Genomic DNA, 22,472 nt, shown 5'->3' on the forward strand with positions numbered 1-22,472 from the left:
GTCGTCAGTGTCTGACATCTCTGCTTCTTTCTTCCCAGTTTCCTCAATATATGCGAAGAGTGTATGCTTCTGATTTCTACAGCTGAGCACCTGGTGCCCAGAACTTCCTGGAAAACCCTGTCCTGAGAAAAGGCAGGAGGAGGGAAGAGAAAGAGAGAAGATGGATCCTAAGACCTTCCTGGCTTGGTTTCCTCTACATGCCAACCACTCGATCTTTATAAAATCATCCCGGTTATCTCCCCACACCTGTGCACTGTGCTGAAGGGGAAGGAAAAGTGGAAGGGAGTAAAAAAAACAAGCAAAGCCAAAATAGGGGTATAGGGTCCTAACCCTAACCCTTGAAAGCTGTACAACGTACTCAAGTCATTTGAACTCTCTAGGGGTTTAGTTTGTTTGCTTTATTTTCTTTATAAGATTGGGATTTTAAAGTCTGCCCTACTTATCCTTGAAAGATAGTTCAGAATCACAAAGGGTGTCACACCGGGGCCTCCTGAGGTTAGATAGGCATTGAGTATTGTTATTATCCCAAACTAAGGCATCATTAGAAAAACAGACTTTCCTAACATTTTTTCCAACTGGTTCACGCACACAGTTACTCCAATAATTCTAAATCTGGCCAGGCGCGGTGGCTCATGCCTGTAATCCCAGCACTTTGGGAGGCCGAGGAGAGCAGATCATGGGGTCAGCAGATCGAGACCATCCTGGCTAACACGGTGAAACCCCGTCTCTACTAAAAATACAAAAAAAGTAGCCAGGCGTGGTGGCAGGCACCTGCAGTCCCAGCTACTCGGGAGGCTGAGGCAGGAGAATGGCGTGAAGCTGGGAGGTGGAGCTTGCAGTGAGCTGAGATCGCGCCACTGCACTCGAGCCTGGGCAACAAAGCCAGACTCCATATCAAAAAAAAAAAAAAAATCTGATTTCCCTTAAACATTTTATAATCTACTTGATTTTCTTCTTTTATTTCCTTATTTTTCTTTCCTGGGGGGTCTGGGAGGAAAGGAACTGGGGATTCCTGGAGTGTCTCTATCACATGCAGCCTCTTCGGCAGCTGGTAGGCTACACAGGCCTCCTCTGCATGGGAGGAGGGAGAGGCATTGCATCATTACCTCATTGTGTAAGAAAACTCTGAGATTCAGCCATTCTAAAATAAAATTTTCTCATTAGGAGGAAGGTTTTGGCTCTCTAGAGTCTTAAAATGCCCAGGAACCAAACTGGCCTTCTAAAGATGTGGAACACAAAGTTCTGTTCCCATTTTTGATGCTGACCCCCTATGAAGCTCAGGTGCCTGTGGATTTCTTAGCCTAACTATGAACAGTTTTTAATAACTTTAATTATCCTGCTTCACTTCTCTAATTTTTTTCTTTTTTCTTTTTTTTTCAAAATTAGCCTGAAGGCTCAAAAGATTAAACTTGAGGGAAATTTTCCTAATGCCCTTTAGCTAGCTGGTTTCCAGTTGACGCCCCAGTTTTCCTGCAAATCCTTGCATTTGTACTATAGGATGAGCAACATACCTTGGACTTCCTTCTGTTTACACCTGAGACTGATGTGCACCAGCTATTTACCTACAGATCCTTGGAATGCTTTTCTCTCCACCATGAAATGTTGCCAAACTCCAGGAACTAGGGATATGGAGAAGGGGAAAAAAAACCCATATTGTTGCAATCCCCTCCTCCCCCTTGATAATTAATTGTATCCTGCTGGGAGCCCTCCATGCACTCTGGGTGAGCATGTGTCAAACACATTTCCCTCTTCCCAGCACTTGCCAAGGGTGTGTTAGCCTCTTATTTTTGAAACCTGCTCTTTGAGACATGGAGAAAGTCAGACAGGAGGAAGGAGGGGGAGGAGATTACAGCGAGCAGCAGCAAGCTGGGGTCAGGCTCTGGCCTAGAGCCTTCAAGTCCAAATTTCCTCCCCGGACAAAGGATGGGTGGGGGTGGTCAGCTCTTCTGCAGTGACCGACTGGTGGCTGATCAGGCAGGAGGGACCCACTGCGGTGACCGGAAGTTAAGAGGATACAGATGCAGTTGGGGTTCTCCTTAAATGATGGAGTAGCTGATTCTTCCTCCAATTCCCTCTTCACTAGTTCTGAGGTCCCCAGACAACCCCAGCAGTCAAGCACTGCTGCTTCCCATCCCAGATGTTTTGAATTCTGAGAGAGCAAAATATGTAGAAAACTCCTTACTAGGTATTTATTCCCCCCAGAGCACAACAAGGTATGGGACCAAGGGACCAGGAACAATCAGTTGTCTTCTATTGGAGGAAGGAGCAGGTGCCACGGGGGACCCTGGAAACTCCACTGTGGTTTCCTCAGTCGACATAGCTTGTGCGGAAGACACTTGCCTTTCAGAGTTGCTCAGGAGGCTGAAGCGTGAGATTCAAGTCTGCCCTTGCAATTCTTCTCAAGGAACTGGAAGCATGAGGTTGTCTTCATCTGTCAGCCTGCTCAGCCCTCTCTTCTGTCCAGTCCTAGCACTGTAGAAAGAAATTGAATTATTCTTGCAGATCAAGGTTGGTTCTCAGAGACTCAGCTTCTGCAAAATGCTGAAGGATCATCTACCTTTTCCCAGAGTCAAGAAAGGGAGATCACCAGGCACAGCAGCATATGCCTGTGATTCTAGCTACCCAGGAGACTAAGGCAAGAGGATTGTTTGAGGACAGGAGTTTGAGACTGCAGTGATTACACTATGATTACACCACTGCACTCCAGTCTGGGCAATATAGAGAGACCCTGCCTCTAATTTTTTTAAAGGGTAGTGGGGGTAAACATGCACCACCATATATATAGATATAGATATAGATTTTTTTTTTTAATTTTGGAGAAATGGGGTCTTGCTCTGTTACCCAGGGTAATCTTGAACTCGTGGCCTCAAGCAATCCTCTTGCCTTGGCCTCTCAAAATGCGGGGATTACAGTTGGTTTCATTTCAGCTTCTCGCCTTTATATTGCAATTCATGAAATCCACAACTTTTTTTATCAATCTCATCCATGGGTGGTCCTTAGGGTAAGTTGTAAAACTTGGTAGGGAGGAGTTATCACTACCTGCAGCATCACAGGGCTACTATAGAACCCAGGCTTATAGGCAGACAGATCTTGGTCTAAATTGTATCTGTTACTTGTATTGGCTGTGTGATGTACCTATCTGAACCTCTTGAGCTTTAGGACTGTCATCTCTTAATATTTATTTTTTGGCCGGGTGCGGTGGCTCACGCCTGTAATCCCAGCACTTTGGGAGGCCGAGGCAGGCAGATCACAAGGTCAGGAGATTGAGACCATCCTGGCTAACACGGTGAAACCTCGCCTCTACTAAAAATACAAAAAAATTAGCCAGGCGTTGTGGCGGGCACCTGTAGTCCCAGCTACCCTGAAGGCTGAGGCAGGCGAATGGCGTGAGCCCGGAAGGCGGAGCTTGCAGTGAGCCGAGATGGCACCACCGCACTCCAGCCTGGGCAACAGAGCAAGACTCTGTCTCAAAAAAATAAATAAATAAAATAAATTTATTTTTTAAAGATTGAATGAGGTTATGCGTGTAAAGCACTTAACACTTGGAATGGCACGTGGTGCTCAGGGAATCTTACTTTATTATTGCAAAAAAAAAGTTAAGAATGATAATAGTAACATCTGGAAGTCCCTGTTGGATCTGCCACATCTACCGGTACCATGTCTTGACCACATTGTTCCTGTCCCCCACCCAGCTTAAGGTCATCTTCTCTTTGGATTGACAGCACACATATGCCCCTTAGCTGCAAGCTCTTTATCATCCCATGAGAATTCAACCCAAAGGGAGACAGGCAAGAATAAGCCAAAGTCTGACTCTCCTCAGACCCCTGCTTGATTTCCATGAGGCACATAACCCGCTTCTACACGAACAAGCATAGATGCTCTTCCCGGCACACACGGCCCTGTCATCCGACATCCCGATCGGCCAGGCTCTTGAACCCAAGTCACAGTTGGCTTCTTGAGGCAGCCTGAGGCGTAACACCGCCTGTAAAGAAAACTTTTCTCTCTGTTGAAAATGCACAGGGCCCCCTCTGCCTTAGTCCCTGCCACTCCCCCAACATTATCCTACTACTGTTTCCGTGTAGCGCATCTGGCCAAAGCAAACAGCTCTCCTGAGCCAGCTCTCCAGCAAGCAGCTGCAATACAAAGTTGGCAGGCATTTTCAGGAAGCCTGGCCTTCCCCCGCCTGCTCACCCTGTGAGCTCTTCTGGAAGACACAAGAAATGAAGCCTGACCTTTTATTTAGCCCTTGCATAGGGCCTGACCTCATTCTCTGGAGGAGCTGGACCTCCCCTCTCCACTCCCCTGCCATGCTCCTCATCCGTCCTTCACATGTTGGGTGCCTGGGTACTGGGGCTAGCTTTTCTCCTCTTTGGGACAAACGCATATTGTGAATAGGATGTTAGGAACTAGAGGAGTAGTTATAAAGGTTTATTAGTGTCCTATATTGATGGCTGACTACTGGAGTTTGAATTGAGGTTGGGGACTGATGAGGATCTCAGATCTAGGAGTAATGATAAGAGGGAAAATGGGAAGAACAAAGAGGAGGAGAGAGAGGGAAGGAGGGAGGGAGGTATGAAGTGAAGGATTTTTAGCACCTTTTATCAGTCTGATAATGTGATAAGTGTTTTTATGTGTTTTCTCCTTTAAACTCTGTAAGACCATAGGTTTTGATGGTCCTGATTTTATAGGTAAGACATTGAGTCCCTAAAGCGAAGGGACTTGCTCAAGGTCACTCAGTTGGCAGATGGCAGAGGAAAGACAAGAACCTAGGTCTTCTGGCTCTGAGACTGGAAACTTCACATCAGGTTGTTGCTATTGTCCGGTAGCTTTGGGGTTACCTTCATAAAACAAATTATGTTTTTCAGTCCTATCAGCTAGAATAATGCATCTGTAGGCTCAGTGGCCCCCATCTGACTCAACAACCTGGCATGCATTGTTTTGGTTAAGGTCGGCTGACCCTAACTTTGGTGTTCCTGAGAGCTACTTGGAGGTGATAACCACGGTAGACAGAGTGGGACCAAAAGTGGCAGTGGTGGTGGCAGCAGTGGTGGTAGTAGCAGTGGTGGTGGTGGTCATGGTTATAGTGGTTGTGGTGATGGTAGTGATTGTGGAGGTAGTGGTAATAATGATGGTGGTGGTGGGTGTTGATGGCGGTAGTGGTAGTGGTGATGGTGGTGGTGGTAGTGGTGATGGTAGTGGTGGTGATGGCAGTGATCATGGAGGTGGTGGTAGTAATGATGGTGGTGGTGGGTGTTGATGGTGGTAGTGGTAGTGGCGATGGTGGTGGTAGTAATGATGGTGGTAGTGCTAGCGGTGATGGTGGTGGTGGTGATGGTAGTGATCGTGGAGGTGGTGGTAGTAATGATGGTGGTGGTGGGTGTTGATGGTGGTAGTGGTAGTGGTGATGGTGGTGGTGGTGATGGTAGCGATCGTGGAGGTGGTAGTAGTAATGATGGTGGTAGTGGTAGTGGTGATGGTGGTGGTGGTGATGGTAGTGATCGTGGAGGTGGTGGTAGTAATGATGGTGATGGTGGGTGTTGATGGTGGTGGTGGTAGTGGTGATGGTAGTGTTGATGGTGATCACTATGGCAGAGATGGTGGTGGTGGTGATGATGGCGGTGGTGGTGTTGATGGTGGTAGCAATGGTGGTGATGATGATGGCAATGGTGGTGATGATAATGGTGATAACAGTAGTAGTGATGGTGACAGTGCTAGTGATGGTGGTGGTAGTGTTCATGGTGATGGTGGTGTTGATAGTGATGGTGGTGGTGGTGATGATGGTGGTAGTAACGATGGAGGTATTTGGTGGTGGTGGTGGTGTTGATGGTGATCATAATAGTAGTGATGGTGGTGTTGATGGTGGTGGTAGTGGTAGTGGTGATGGTGATGGTAGTGTTGATGGTGATCACGATGGTAGTGATGGTGGTGGCAATGGTGGTGATGGTGGTGGTGGTGATGATGGTGGTAGCGATGATGGTGGCAGTAGTAGTGATGGTGATGGTGGTAGTGATGATACTGGTGGTAGTGTTCATGGTGATGGTGGTGTTGGTGGTGGTGATGATGATGGTGGTGATAGTGATAATAATGATGGTGATGAGGGTGGTGGTAATGGAGGCATGCTCTTGTTACTAGTAGCAGTGGTGGGAGTAACATGAAACATAGATAAACCAACTAATTGGCTTTCTCAGTCTCTAAAATCCTCCCTTGCATTGCACTCCTTGCCTTCTGATCTTCTGGTTTGTAGAAATTGGCCAGAGCTCTGACCCTTTGTTTGTGGGTAGCAGCATCTGTAAAATGATATGACAGCCTTGTATTTATTTATTTTTGAAAGGATGTAAGGGAAACAGCTTCCCTTATTCAGACAAAACACAAAGTCTCCAAGGCTTTAAAACGGGAAGCTGATTCTCCAGGTGGGGAGATGGGGGTTGACCTGGCAATGTCAACATGGCACCTGAGTTTCTGCTTGCCCCTCCCCCATCTCTCCCCCTGACTCTCACATCCACAGCTATGTCAGCCTGGGAGTGAATAATTGTTTGTCCTTCAGAGCTCTGGCCCAAGTGTGGCCAGCTCTCTCTCTCTTGGCTTCCCTTAGCCCATATGAGAGACTGGAATTTAAGTGTGGGAGAGACTAGGAAGAGAAAACCAAAAGGAAGACAAACAAAGAAAACACAGGAAGTTTAGGCAGCACCCAGATTACAAAGCTGACTCTTCTGAACCTTCACAGCTAACTCATTCCCAGGGCTGGCCACCCATGTCTCAGTTCACATCTTGTCTAATAAGTTCGGGCAAACTGTGCTGAGACAATTTAAGAGACAACAGCGGCCATGCTCCAAGGAGCACCCAACTTGTCTTTAGGTGGAAGGGGTCGAGTACTTCCCATTTCGTACTCCTCTGGTCATTTTGTGCCCCCAGAGCCCAAGCAAAGATTACCCATCTCAATAGCTCACCCAGTGTGGTCCCAACACACCACACTTTCATTTGCCCAGATGTCTGGCAGCACTATGCCAACCACTGAAACAAATGAATGCACCTTTTAGGTGACTTGCCTGGCTCTTATCATTGGCCTGAGAGCATAACGATCTCACTTTCTTCTTCTTCTTCCTCCTCCTCTTCCTCCTCCTTCTTCTGCAGGTCTCACTCTGTCACCCAGCCTGGACTGCAGTGATGCAATCGTAGCTCACTGAAGCCTGGATGTTCTGGGCTCGGGCAGGCCTCCCACCTCAGCCTTCACAGGTATGCACCACCATGCCTGCCTAATTTTTTATAGGATGGGATCTCCCTATATTCCCCAGGCTAGTCTTGAACTCCTGGGATCAAGTGATTCCCCTACTTTGGCCTCCCAAAGTGCTGGGATGATAGGTGTGATCCACTATGCCAGGCCTATGAAATCACTTTCTAATGAAATTATCAACACTCATAAAAACACCCAAGCCAGCCATCACCATTGATGGCTTGTGGCAGCAATAGGGTTGAAGAGCTTGGTTGAGGAGCTAGGGTTGAAGGGACCAGCTTCAATCATCTCCCTTGATTCCCAGTGAAGTCAACATAGAAAAACTTAAGAACAGCAGTCTTAAAACTCAAAGGAGGATAATTCAAATTTCCCCAGAACTACAAACTGGGTTAGTATTTGTGTGTGTGTGGTGTGTGTGTGTGTGTGTGTGTGTGTGTGTGTGTGTTTTTTAGATGGAGTCTCGCTCTGTCTCCAGGATGGAGTGCAGTGGTGCAATCTCGGCTCACTGCAACCTCTGCCTCCCTGGGTTCAAGCAATTCTCCTGCCTCAGCCTCCTGAGTAGCTGGTATTACAGGCATGTGCCACCACGCCCAGCTAATTTTTGTATTTTTAGTAGAGACGGGGCTTCACCATATTGGCCAGGATGGTCTCCATCTCTTGACCTCTTGATCAGCCCACCTCAGCCTCCCAAAGTGCTGGGATAATAGGCATGAGCCACCACACCCGGCCCAAACTGGGTTACTTTCATGATAACTGAATTCTCTTTTGAAGCATTGACACCCATGGTCAATGGAGGTGTTGTGAAGTGCACTCTTCTCCTCCTTTCAGTTGGTGCTGTGTTTCCCGGGTGATTTTGGGGAAATCTTGGCACTGAATACAAACAGCCAGTCCTCACTCTGACATTGTCAGCCAACGAGAGGTCTCCCAGTGTGGGAATGCTGCCCTGAGGGTGTTGCAAGACCCCCCATCTTCTCTGCTCAGCCCCTCTCAGCTCCACACTTTATTTTCCAGCAATGACCCTCTTGTAACTCTCATGCAATTGCTCCCTTTGGGACTCTTCTAGAAACACACTGATAAGGGACGAGAGGATGAGAAGATGGAAAACAAGCCCAGGAAGAATATCTGGCTCATTTTTTCCTTTGCCGTTCAAGTAACAATTTATGCCTGGTCAGGATAGACAGCAGATTTTATTTATTTTGCAAGCCTCCTACCCTATTCCCATCGCAGGGGTGGGGCGGGGTGGGCTGATATTTTCTTTCAAGGCTGTACTAAAAATTCCAGCCTCCCTCCTGATTCTAACCCCAGAATTACCATTTCAGGCAGGCAGGACCTCCTTGTCACTCAGAAGACAGCCCCCGAAGCCAGCCTCTCCCTACTGCAATTTGGAGCAGCCTTGAAGCATTTAGAGGCCCGGGGGTCAGGGGAGGTACAAGACGTTCTCTCTTTCTCTCCTATCTCTCAAATGTGTTGCTTCAAGACTGCAGTTGTTTCTTTTTAGCAGAACATCTCTGACGAAACTCCTGATTGTCCCCTGGTGTTATCACTCCCTGTCACATAATAAGCCCTAATCTTTCTCCAGAAGTAAAACTGTTTCCATGCCCCATCCCTTAGCTGGTGTTCTTTTGGAATCCCTCCAGAGAGTGGGAGTGGAGGTTCAGAGGGAAAGATGATGAAGTCTGGAAATTCTGCTGCCTGGGACCTCGAGGGTTAAGTCAGCCCAGATTTGGGAGAAGATTGGCATTCCCCTGATCCCAGATGGAGAATACTAAATAACTCCCTTCAGCAAGTCAACTTGTTTGGTTATCTTGGAGTGTGGATTGGGGCTAACTCATCCTGGCCAGTCCTTCCGGATGTAGCCTTGCTCAAAATCAAGCCTTATCCAGGAGTCTTGTTCCCTGGGGCTGCCTCCTCCCAGGCTGATAAAGAGTTTCATCATGGATGATTCAAGAGGTTGAGATGCAAGCTCTGGTGATAGCTAACGATGCCTCTAGCCCAGCTGACCTCACTTTCTAGCTGTTGACAGGTTCAGTCAGGCTGGCCAAGCAGCTTCCAACCAGGCCAAGACAAATGGTCTCGGGCTTTTGCACCCCCATATCCCTCCAAGTCCTTCTTCTGGATGGCAGTTCACCTCCAAGAGTCCCTGTAGATCATCTGGAGTTCACCCCTTCTCCCACAGGCAAATGCATAGACCAGGATTTTTCATAAGACTGCTCCTATTTTCCATGTCCTACATCATGGTGATCTTGTCAGAGGCTGGCATCACCCTCGGGTCCCTCCTTACTTCTTCCCAGAGCCTCTCCTTCCCACTCGAACTGTTCAGGACCTGAGTAGGTGGTTTGGAGTCCTGACTCACTTTAAAAAGCATGCAGTAGGCCCAATCATCTTGTGTATGTGCAGAGAAGACTTTAAACTAGTTCACACACACACACAGAAAGAGAGAGAGAGACCCAAAGCGCTGCCAGCCTGTTCTCCAGCCAGGGCTATGATGGGAAATGGAGGCCTCTTTATCATCCACGCAGTTGGTAGCACTCAGGGCCTCCAGCTCCTGGGGACCGCTCAACTCCTCAGATCCTGAACACAGAACTGGAAGAGAAAAGAGATAACAGGCAAATCTGAAGTCTCCAGGCAGCGAACAGACAGACTGGCTCAGACAGGACACAGCGTTTTGTCCGTGACTCCTGGAGTTAAGCATCGCTTTGGAAACACTGGGAGGAACAAGAAGTGCTGGGGACATGTGGGGAGGAATCATACCCCCTTTTACCCACACCACCTATTTGTCGGGACCAGGGCTCCAACCAGTGTGAAGCTTGGGTTGTACCCACACTGGGCTCAAGGCTGAGGCTGAAGCGGCTCCAGCTGCTCGTGTGGCAATTCGGTCCACAGAGTTCAACCCCAGGGCCTTCATAATAATCATGAATCACACTCCCGGACTGCTGCGTGACACTCTGCAGTTCTGAAAATGCTTCTTACATACATTGTTCAATCCTCATGCCTTGCCTGTGAATGAGGCACTATAACCCCTTCCTCTTTTACAGAGATGGAAACTCAGCCTAATAAAAGGCAGAAGGAGGATATAAACCTGGAACCTCCAGCTCCAGATCCTTCAATCTTCCCCTGCAGAGTGAATGTAACTGTACTTGAGAATGGATAATGCTTTATTAACATGGGGACATGAAGCCTTCTAGGCACAAAGATGAGGTCAACAAAGGCAAAAGGCAAAACAGTGGAGGATGTTTTCTTTGAAGATTTTTGTGTGTGTGTGATGGCGTTTCCCTCTTGTTGCCCAGGCTGGAATGCACCGGTGCAATCTTGGCTCATCGCAACCTCTGCCTCCCCGGTTCAAGCGATTCTCCTGCCGTAGCCTCCCAGGTAGCCGGGATTACAGGCGCCTGCCACCATGCCTGGCTAATTTTTTTGTATTTTTAATAGAGACAGGGTTTCACCATGTTGACCAGGTTGGTCTCAAACTCCTAGCCTCAAGCGATCCGCCCGCCTCAGCTTCCAAAAGTGCTGGGATTAAAAGCATGAGCCACTGCGCCTGGTCTTTTTTTAAGAATTTTTAAAAATTGCTTTGCAGCCGAGCTCTGTGGTTCACACCTGTAATCCCACACTTTGGGAAGCAAGGCAGGTGGATCACTTGAGCCCAGGATTTTGAGACCAGCCAAGGCAACATGGTGAAACCCCATCTCCACAAAAAATACAACAATTAGCAGAGTATAGTAGTGTATCCCTGTAATCCCAGCTCTTTGGGAGGCTACGGTAGGAGACTGCTTGAGCCCAGGAAGTTAAGGCTACAGTGAGCCATGATTGTGCCACTGTATTCAACCTGGGCAACAGAGCAAGACCCTGTCTCAAAACAAATACATTACTGTGCCTCAGCACATTGTAAATTTTTTTTTTTTTTTTGAGACCGAGTTTCGCTCTTGTTGCCCAGGCTGGAGTGCAGTGGTGCGATCTCGGCTTACCGCAACCTCCGCCTCCCGGGTTCAAGTGATTATTTTGCCTCAGCCTCCTGAGTAGCTGGGATTACAGGCATGTGCCACCATGCCCGGCTAATTTTATATTTTTAGTAGAGACAGGGTTTCTCCACATTGGTCAAGCTGGTCTCGAACTCCCAACCTCAGGTAATCCGCCTGTCTCGGCCTCCCAAAGTGCTGGGATTACAGGCGTGAGCCACTGCGCCCGGCAGCACATTGTAAATTTAACTATTCATTCCTTTATGTTGTTAGTCCACAGTTATGGCAGAAATTGTTTAACTATATATAGAGAGAGATATAGATATGTATATATAATATAGCACTTCCTGTTTCTTTCAGCAATTTTAAAGCAATGCTTAACTCTAGAATCCATGAACAAAAAACACCACGTCCTGAGCCAGCCTGTCTGGTAACTCCATGGAGACTTCAGAGCTGCCTGATTATCTTTCTCATCTCCTTCTAGAGTTGTTTTATTCCTTTACATATACAAATACTATATGCAAGCATCATATATATTACTCCATAACTTCCTTTTCCCTTAGAACATAGAAAAATGCTGGAAATATCTTTCCATGTCAGGAAATAAGTGTGTATTGTTTTTGAATGGTTGCCTAGTATTCCATTGTATTGATATTATTGGACACTGATACTGTTTTCATTTTTTAGTCATTGCAAATGATGCTGTAATCAATCTTCTTCTGCACATATCTTTGTGCAGATGTTTGATCATTTCCTTAAGATAAATTCCTGGAAGTGGAATAACTTGGTCCAAACATACCATGAAGGTTTTTGATATGGTTTGGCTATGTCCCCACCCAAATCTCATCTTGAATTGTAGCTCCCATAATTCCCACACGTTGTGGGAGGGACCCAGTGGGAGATAATTGAATCATGAGTGTGGTTTCCCTCATACTGTTCTCGTGGGAGTAAATAAGTCTCACAAGGTCTGATGGTTTTATAAGAGGAAACCCCTTTTGCTTGGTTCTCATTTCTCTCTTCTCTGCCACCATGTAAGATGTGACTTTCACCTTCCACCATGATTGTGAGGCCTATCCAGCCACATGGAACTGTGAATCCATTAAACCTTTTTTTCTTTATAAATGAGACATACCAGTCTCAGGTATGCCTTTATCAGCAGTGTAAAAATTGACTAATACAGTTTTCAATGTATTTCACCAAAGGATGTGCTTTTTTTTTTTTTTTTTTTTTTGAGGCAGAGTTTCACTCTTTCATCCAGGCTGGAGTGCAATGCATGATTTCGGCTCACTCAGTGCAACCTCCACCCCCCAGGTTCAAGTGAGTCTCCTGCCTCAGCCTCCCGAGTAACTGGGATTATAAGCACCTGCCACCATGTCCGGCCAATTTTTGTATTTTTAGTAGAGACAGGGTTTTGCCATCTTGGCCAGGCTGGTCTTGAACTCCTGCCATCAGGTGACCCACCTGCCTCGGCCTCCCAAAGTGCTAGGATTGCAGGCGTGAGCCAACGTGCCTGGCTAGGATGTCCCGTTTAATAGTCCCAGCTACAGAAAGCTTAGTCAAAGGGTACACTAGGAGAAGAGGTCTGGAGTCAGAGTGCAAGCCATCTCTGGGGGAACCTTGTGTGACAGCAAGCAAAAAGTGAACCTTGATTTCTAGGGATTAAAGAGGTATGAAAGTTTTTGAGCACAGGATGACTTGGCCAGAAGTAGCAGACGCTTCAGGAAGGACAAAGTAGGGGGTAAGGAGTGGAGAAGAGGAGAAGAATGAGAAAAAGATAGAGGAGGAGGCCAGGCGTGGTGGCTCACGCCCATAATCCCAACACTTTGGGAGGCCAAGGGGGGTGGATCACGAGGTCAGGAGATCGAGACCATCCTGTCTAACACGGTGAAACCCCATCTCTACTAAAAATATAAAAACTTAGCCAGGTGTGGTGGCACTTGCCTGTAGTCCCAGCTACTCAGGAGGCTGAGACAGGAGAATCGCTTGAACCCAGGAGGCAGAGGTTGCAGCGAGCTGAGATCACACCACTGTACTCCAGTTTGGGTGACAGAGCAAGAGTCCATGTCAAAAAAAAAAAAAAGGAGGAGGAGGAAGATGAGAGTTATGTCATATAGGGGAGTCATAAATGATACAAAGATTTGGAGTCTGAGCAACTGGAAGAATAAAGATGCTGTCAAAGCCAGAGAAAATGGCAGGAGGGAAATTTTAAGAAAAACTCAAATCTGGTTTTCAATAGTTTATACCCATCCAGACAGCTGTCTCTCAGAGCTGGTTGCTTAGGAGAGGGATCTGGGTTAGAGGCAAGGTTTGAGATTCCACTTCAGAATTCACAGTACATTCAATGGCTGTTTGGAGATGTGAGAAAAAAAAAAAAAAAAAAAATATATATATATATATATATAGAGAGAGAGAGAGAGAGAGAGAGAGAGAGAGAGAATTCAGTTACAGCTGTAGAAGTAGATGACATGGAAGAACAATAGGAAAAGAGGGGCCAATACCACCTTTTAAAGAGTGGGAGGAAACAAAAGAACCAGGAAGGATGATCCAAAAAGCACCAGCAGAGACAGGAAGACAACACAGCATTCCTTGTGATGGAAACCAAAGAGAAGAAGTTCTAGAGGAAGGGTGATGTTGTAAAGGATGCAGAGGCCAAATAGTGCAAATATGAAGGAGCCATTCAGTTGGGCCACGCTGGTGAGTTCCTCATAGAATGAGAGAGAGGGCTTCACATTTCATGAGTCTGGGAGGAACTTGGTCTGAGCCTTTGCTAAGGGCAAAGGTAAAAGTAGAGGAAAACTAAGGCTTCACCAGACCTCGACCATAGACCATTCATAGGCCTGGCCAGGAAGGAATGTTGCCACTCAACTCCTGTTTAAGCCTGACATTGGCGGGTAGGAGACCAGTGTTTTTGTGAATGGTGGAAATGAATGCACAGCATACAGACGGGGCCCAAAACAAAACAAGGAGCACACTCATGCTCTGTTTAAGGCAGGGGTACAGTAGTAGCCCTCACGGCTTTTAAGTAAAATTCCAACCCAGAGTAAGAAAGATCACATCTTAGAGTATATTATCGGATGGCTGCATCTGAATTACTTGCCTCTTAATTCAACAATAAAGGCCTTTGGGCTGATACAAATGCTGCATTCCCTCCTAAAACATAAAATCTGAATTACAGAATAATTATTCTCCCAGGAGAGGCGGGCATTCTATCACCATCTCCATGCCTTGGCTGGAGATGCCTTGGCTGTCCTGAAGGCGGGTCCATTGGTGATATGTCCCCACCCCCAGTTTCCGAGGGCGGGGGCAGCCCTTCAGCCCAATCTCTTTGCTCTGCTTCTCCTTCTCCAGGATGCAATTGAGAGCACACACCAGGTGGAACAAAACAGTGGCAATTGGCCAGGTGGGCTGGCTCACACCTGTAATCCCAGCACTTTGGGAGATCAAGGCGAGTGGATCACCTGAGGTCAGGAGTTTGAGACCAGTCTGGCTAACATGACGAAACCCCGTCTCTACTAAAAATACAAAAATTAGCCGGGCATGGTGGTGCACGTCTGTAATCCCAGCTACTTGGGAGGCTGAGGCACGATAATCGCTCGAACTTGGGAGGTGGAGGTTGCAGTGAGCCAAGGTCACACCACTACACTCCAGCCTGGGCAACAGAGCGAGACTGCGAGACTCCGTCTCCACAAAAAACAAACAAACAAAAAACAGTGGCAACGGATGACAAATGGATTGAAATGCCACCACGTCCCCCTCCCCACTCTCCATTACCACAGAGACACCAGCCAGCCGAAGCCAGAAGATAAGGAAATATCCATAAAGGACAGTTCGGTGGACACAGGTGCTCAGAGAATCGATATGCTGACAAGATTCTTCAATCCATCCAAGTTCCGAAGGGGAAAGGAAGTGAGATGGGGAACTGGGGTCAAAGTTGCAAACAGACCAGTTTTGTCCTTGGGATAAAAGGCCTCCCTTCTCTCTACTTGGAGTTGCATCAATCTGATACATGTTGATCCCATGCACCAAAGTTCTTTTCTTCTCAATTTCCATTCCTAATTTTCTCATCTGCCTCGCCTGCAATCCTGGATAACCTCTAAGATGGACAGCTGAGTATATGCTCAAGCAGCCCTGAAACCAGGCAGAATGATTGGGAGACTCGGTCACCTGCAACTTCTCCTTCAACCACTTTGAAAAATAGACAAGGTCCAACTACCACCAAAGGATTTTTTCCCACTTGCTCCCTTTTGGACAAGCAGTGAACATATTCTCCGACTGTATAGGCAGAAAGGCATCTCTTTAAAAGGGCAGAGACCCAAAAGTTGGAAAGAGAAAAAAGGAGACAACTTATATTGTGGTTTATTCCTCACTAATAGTTTTCTGGGCAACAGGAAGCCAATGGTCAAATATTAACTGGAATTGTACCACAGCCCAACAGGTCTAGTGGACGTAATTTTCCCCAAACAACTGTGATCAGACATACACATGGAAGGAAGGGAGGAAAGTAACTTCTCAATAACTCCTACTTCTTTTTAATGCAAATAACATGTTCCTACTTAGGTGCCTTGGAACTCACATTGTTCAAATTCTAGGTACCTGCCATGAGTCTTATAGCAAGCCACTCTCCACAATCACCCCACAAAAGCTACAGGACCGCCTGTCACTCTAAGCTTTCAGATCAGTGCTTTGTTATTTCAGTAACCATAAAGGTCAATATAATGATTTTTGCAGTCAATTGCCAAAAACCTAGTAGGGCTCATTGCTTATAGAAAGCACTCATGCTGCTTGGTTGAATACTGAAAAATTTTAAAGCCTTACTATAGTAGAAATTAGAGTTGGAGCCCCAACAATCCTTCTATCTTTCCTCAGTTGTGTAGTAGTCGTGAGATTAAACAGAGGTTGACTACCCAGATGCAAGGTTGAACCAATCAGAGATTGGATTCTTGTCCTCCTGCCATAATGATTGGTTTGCAATAAGTAAAATCTGTGCCAATCAACACATGGCATTTCCTTATCTGACTCCTGAGGAAAGATATTCTAGTGTTTCTGAGGAAGTAAGTCTCTGACTTTGTCAGAGAGAGCTACCAAAACCAACCTTCTCGTTCTGGGAGTGGTTTGAAGGTAATAAATGTAGAGCTTAGCCATGTTGCCACTCTAAAGAAAACTGGCCTGAAGATAAAGATGGTACCAATGTACACAAAGCAAAGAGAAAGTAAAACAGGTCCTTAATGATTTCATTGATCTCTTTGGAGCAAACCAACCCTGAATTCCACATTATTCATTATCCTTCCAGTAGAGTAAGTAAATGAACCCCCTGCATTGTTTAAGCCAGTTTGAGGTAGAATATCTTTTTGTTTACCTATTTTTTAAAAAGTAAGTCTTAGTAAATGGTTTTAATGTTTTTAATAATTGAAGATCTTTACCAGTATACTTACCCAAACTGTCATCTATTTGACAATTTTGCTCTTAATGACTAATAAAAGTAAGTTTTGGAGCCCTGGAAACTGAGATGAAAAATGAAATGTCTTTTCTTTGGAGAAGTATAGGCTGAGGAGTCCACAAAACTGTCCTGCCAGGCTTACATTGTCCAAGGTATTGAAGTACAATAAACTCTTAGTGGTTCTTTTTGAAGCATGGGGGGAAATGTCAGAGAAAACAACAACGCATTATATATACTCTGGAGGACCGATTTATCTTTATATGTGGTTAAAGCCAGTATTAAAATGAATTTGCATTCTCTGAGCATAAAATATAAACCACTGTGAAAGACAGATGTCAAGGGTGCCCATGTGATCAATATAGAAAATGGTAAGGAAATTAAATTTTAAATGAGTATTTAAAATGTAAATAACCCCAATACTAATTGCTAAGAAGACTTTTAGGCATTCTGTTGGAATTAACCTGTTTGCCATTTAGCTAAAAACAAAGCATTAACTAGATGATCAGTCTGCAAAAAGACTTCCTAGTTATTCTGACCTGTTATGTGAGCAAAAGCACTCACAAGTTGATGCCAAATGTTCCTTCTGAAGATTTCATGATTTATTGGCTATATTCCCCTAATCCAGAAATTAAGTTGTACTTTGTTCTTTGGCTCTCTAAAACTGCAGAGTCAAGAAAATATGAGGTGCTCAAGGAATAATGGTTAGTTGGTTGTTTGGATAGATGGATGAATGGGTAGATGATAGGTGGATACATAAATGAATGGGTGGGTAGATGGATGGATGAATAGACAGATGCTAGGTGGAGCCTTCACTGGAAAAAACACTAATGCATCTATTCCTAAACATTTTCCCCCAAAGCAGGAAGTCTCTAGTTCTAGTCCCAAATATATTCTCCAATAGCAGTTATCATTCACCCTGGCCCTATAATCGTTATGCTCACAGATACCTCAAAAGATGTCATGCTAAGAGACTACCTCTAGTATCTTGGCCTTACTTGTTCCAGGATCTAACACATATACATTTTATTATTTTTTTCTCCTCAGATAAAGATCTGTATATGTCTTAGACTCATTGAATTCCAAACCAACCCATGTCTTCTTGCTGACTCCTCTAATTTTGTTAACAGAAATGCCATTTTCCTTTGCCAAGGCTCCAAATTAGAAATCATCATTGCTCCTCACTGTTCATTTGGCCCCCTCATGCAACTTGCAAGCCCTTAAGAGCCCGCCTCTTTGTTGTCTTTCATATGACTCCCACCTTGCCATGTCTACTGCCACCACCTACTTTAGGCCCTCATTAACTTCTCCCTTAAACAATATGAATTGCTTCTAAGTTGATGTCCTGAATTCCACTTTGTCCCCCACCATAAGAAAATAGGATACTATTTCAATGGAACCCTTTGTTCCCATTGAAATCTTAATATGGAAGAAAGCAAAGTTACTCTGGATAATGCTGGAATTTAAATATAGAAGCCAGCAATGCTTTACTCCATGACTGCACCCAATGTAGTACCCTAGAGCTGAGGCCTCACTCCTGCTGCTGCTGCTGCTGCTGCTGCTGCTGCTGCTGGTGGTGGTGGTACTCTCTGGAAGGCCACTGAGTGAGTGCAGAAAGAAGAGAACTTGGAGATGCCAAAGGATGTCCCTTAGTCCTCATTGAGCTATTGTCACTTCTACAGCCTCAAAACAATGGAGCAAATTCTCCATACCACAACCCTGGGTCTCATAGTGTCACCTAGATATACCTCATTTCTGACTTTGAACTTTTGCTTGCAGCTGCTTTTTCTATAGGGAATCAAGTTTGCATCTGGGGCCAAGCTAGAGAATGGTCACCATTCTGTTTGCTACCTATCCTTGTTTCCTCATTGCTCTCCAAGGGACCAAACCTATCCCCTCATATGATTGATAGATAGATAGATAGATAGATAGATAGATAGATAGATAGATAGATAGATTGGGTGAATGGATAAATAGATACCTAGATAGACAGATTGTATAGATGATAGATAGACGATAGATTGATTTAAAAATGGATATGGAAATATCTGGGGATTTCTCTGACCCACCAATTTATCAGACCCAAGCAGTCCAGGACAACTGCTATACTCTGTATCTAAAAACTTGTTTTCTGAATGGAAACTTGAAGATCGCCTTTAATATTTCACTCTTTCTTCCAGGATCTAGTTAATGGTTATAATGATTCCATGTCCTCAGTATCTCTTGTATTTGTCACCTTCTGGCCATCCCCGTTTTTCATCACCCCACTTTAGGCCCTCACCATTTCATGCTTGGACTATTGCAATAGCCTGCTGATAGGTCTCTCTACTTCCCAAATCACCTCTTCCTATCCATTTACTCTTAACGTTACAGTTGAAAAATATCAACACTACTGTTCCATTCCTCAGTTTAAATTTTTCAATGGTTCCTTTTGGCCTAGGGATAACATCCAGACTCTTTTTATTATTTGGCTCTTGCTCCTATATTGGTTTCCTGTACTATTGTCTCCCCAGTAACTCTTTTGCAAATTGGCCAAATCACCCTGTCCCCATTTACAGGGGTTGAGAGGAAATGACCATGTTAGAACATGAACCTGCCCCATGGCCAGAATTGCTCAGTTCTGAGTGGGCATTTGACCATGCTTGGGTCAATGAGTTTCCTTACCAGGAATTTTTTTGGGGATTGAGTTTTGTTCTTCTCACCCAGTCTGGAGCACAATAGTGCAATCTCAGCTCACTGCAACCTCCGTCTCCTGGGTTCAAGTGATTCTCCTGCCTCAGCCTCTGGAGTAGCTGGGATTACAGGTGCCCACCACCACACCCAGCAAATTTATGTATTTTTAGTAGAGACGGGGTTTCACCACGTTGGCCAGGCTGGTCTCGAACTCCTGACCTCAGGTGATACACCCACCTTGGCCTCCCAAAGTGCTGGGATTACAGTCGTGAGCCACCACACCCGGCCCCTTATCAGGAATTCTATGCAATGCCAAACTCAGGAATAGTTTCAATCTCTGTTGTCCACCATGCTTTATAAGAACCTCCTATGAGACAGAATGATGGAGCCAGTAAACACAGAGAAGTGGAAGCAAGGCCAGAAAGAGGAACCTGATCATGCTTGAATCTCCAGTTTCTGTATTTGCAACCAAGGATACTAACTATGCACCCACTTTTATCGTCACAGCTCCCTGAAGCCAGGTCTATGTCTTAATTATCTTTGTTAGCCTCAGAACCTAGCTTATTGCTCGTACTCAAAGTTAGTCGAATTAATAACCAATCTGATAGCAAACATCACTTTCTAACAAACTTCTTATGGCTGCCCTCCTAGCTCAGAACCCAAGAGAGAAACTACATAACAATTTGATTTTAAAGACATTTGCAGCTTTCCCCTCTTCTCTGTCTCCTGAGCAGTAGCATCTTCTGTTTGGAGAGAGTTTGTGGTATCAGAGCCACAGCAGCAGTCATTTAGTAATGCCTATGACAGACCTTCACATGCACTATCTCATTTGGTCCTCAGCAATGCCATGGGGTCACACTGTAATTATAACCATCTCCCTTTTGACAGATGAATGTACTCAGGCCTGGAGAGATGGAAACAACTTGGCCAGGGTTTGGTCAAATGGAGACGCTGTAGTCCAGTGCAGGATCCCCCAGCTCCAAATCCAATCCCCTTCTGCTATTGCTCTGAAGCCTTCTCAGCAGACATCCTGACCTGCTTTGCTCTGTTTTTAGATCAGAAGAAGCCCCAGAGCTTGAGCATTGAAGATCCCTGTCCCTCTGTCTCCTGTCGCTTCTGCCAGGCTGAAAAAAAAGTTTACCCAAGCACCTGAGTGGATGGTGAATGGTCATCGTTTGGCAGTGTTTACTGCTGGCAAAGTGGAATCGCATGGGAGTGGGGACACTCTTGATTTTCCAAGAATGTCCCTGCTGTGGGACACAATGTGCCCCTCCCCTATTCAGCATTGACCGCCCCCTCCTCATCCATCCATAGAAAGGTACTTTTAAGAGTTGTCATTCTGAGGAAGGATCTGGCAAGTGGAGGGAACTCAGGAGTGGGTAACAAAGAGTTAAGGCCGCAGCTGCCAGCACATGCAGTGTCGAGTTATGCTCAAACTGTTCCCACTGGCGACCAAGTCAGCTGTCATCAGAGAACAAAGAATCCCCCAGAGCCGCTCAAGTTGTGTCACACCCGGGAAGCCCTGAGAGCTCCCTGATTAGGATTTCTAAATCAACCCCATCAAGGCCTGAAGAATAAAGCTGAGGAACAATGAGCCCGCCACATTCACACAGTCAGCGGTCCGGCCGAGCTGCCCGCCTCCCCACCACTGCCCCCTCCCACAGGGCCTCAAAGGCCACTTCACCTCCATCGGGAAAATCAGATCTCATCGAAAGCCCCCAGCCCGCTGGGGCAGCATCCAGAGAGCTTCAGGAGGAGCACAGGGGGGAATTTGCTGCACAGACTCCCGCTGCTATCAGGGTGGTGGGGGTGGGAGGTGTGAACAGAGAGGGATCTGGTCCAAGGATGAGAGGGTCCTGAAGGCCAAAATTGGGATTTGAGAAGTCAGATTTTGCTGTTCTTGTTTAATTCCAGCCAAGTCCCAGTGATTGGAGTTTTGGGCTGGAATCCTAAAAAACCTCACCCTGACCATGAGCCCCAAGCCTTAGAACTTCTCTCAGATCATAGTTAAGGGTAATAAAGGGCCAGGAGTCCTACGGCATTAGCAAGATCGTGATATCAGGAGAATTTCTTTACCCAGCCAATCCTACAGCAAGACAGGGCACTCTGTCCAAAGCACCCTTAAAGTCGGGGTTTTGACTTAATCTCCACATGAGAATACATCACTGTAATTCTGAGTGTTTTTCAAACTGAGCGTGCATTTATTCAACATAAGTGTTTTAAAAATACCAAATTATTACAACCTTGAATTTGCAAATATTTTTAATATACTGGGATCCTCAAGAAAAGCACGGGTGGAACCCCTCAGATTCTGAGGGGTCCTGGTTTTCATTTAAATTTGAATGTTTTTCCTTTTTTTCTATCAACGAAGTCACTGCCTGGTACAGTCTTGCAGCTCCAGGTGTCATGGGGTCCCTAACAGGGACGCTTTAGAAAACTTGTGCTCTTTGGGGGAACCTCTTGCTGCAGTTGAGAAATTCTGGCTCTTCCCTTTTCTGTGTGTGGCTGGATCAGACCTGGAATCTGTGGGGTAGTTCACTGACAGGCATCAGCATTCATGATCCCTGCCTGCATGATCCCACTTCTGCATGGCATGGCACAGGGAAGCTTTTCTGCATGATCCTCTGCATCATGCCTTTCACCAACTGGAATCACAAGGAGATGCACCTACATCTGCAGATCTCTGCTATTTTTTTTCTGAAGGAGAGAGTGGAGGAAGACATGGCCTGAACTCCTAGACCATATTCTACAGCTCCAGCTCTGAGATCCAAAACCAGAGGGAAAAGGATTAGAGTCCTTTGCAGCAGAATTATTCCAATGACTGATTTTCAGCTGCAGAGGCTCTTTAAGGAAGCTGAGTGTACTCAGCATGTGAACATGCCAAGTGCATCGTCACTCCAAGGTTGGCCCAAAAGTATGTGCTTAAGATGAGAAAATCCATCACAGAGCCCAAATGTGGCAAAGACCCTAATATCAATAATACCTGCTAATATGGAGGCCTGTCTTAAGTGTTAAGGATGGCTTGCAATTTATACTTATAATATTTAATCCCCCAATCCTATTTTATAGATAAGAAAAATGAGACTCAAAACTCCCATAAGGCCATATAAGTAATAAACAGAAAAGTATTGGCAGAGCTAAGATTTGAACTCAGGTCTGTCTCCTCCTCAAGCTCTTG

This window comes from Trachypithecus francoisi, unplaced genomic scaffold (genome assembly GCF_009764315.1).
Source record: "Trachypithecus francoisi isolate TF-2019V2 unplaced genomic scaffold, Tfra_2.0 Lachesis_group20, whole genome shotgun sequence".
In the NCBI taxonomy this organism is placed as follows: Eukaryota; Metazoa; Chordata; class Mammalia; order Primates; family Cercopithecidae; genus Trachypithecus; species Trachypithecus francoisi.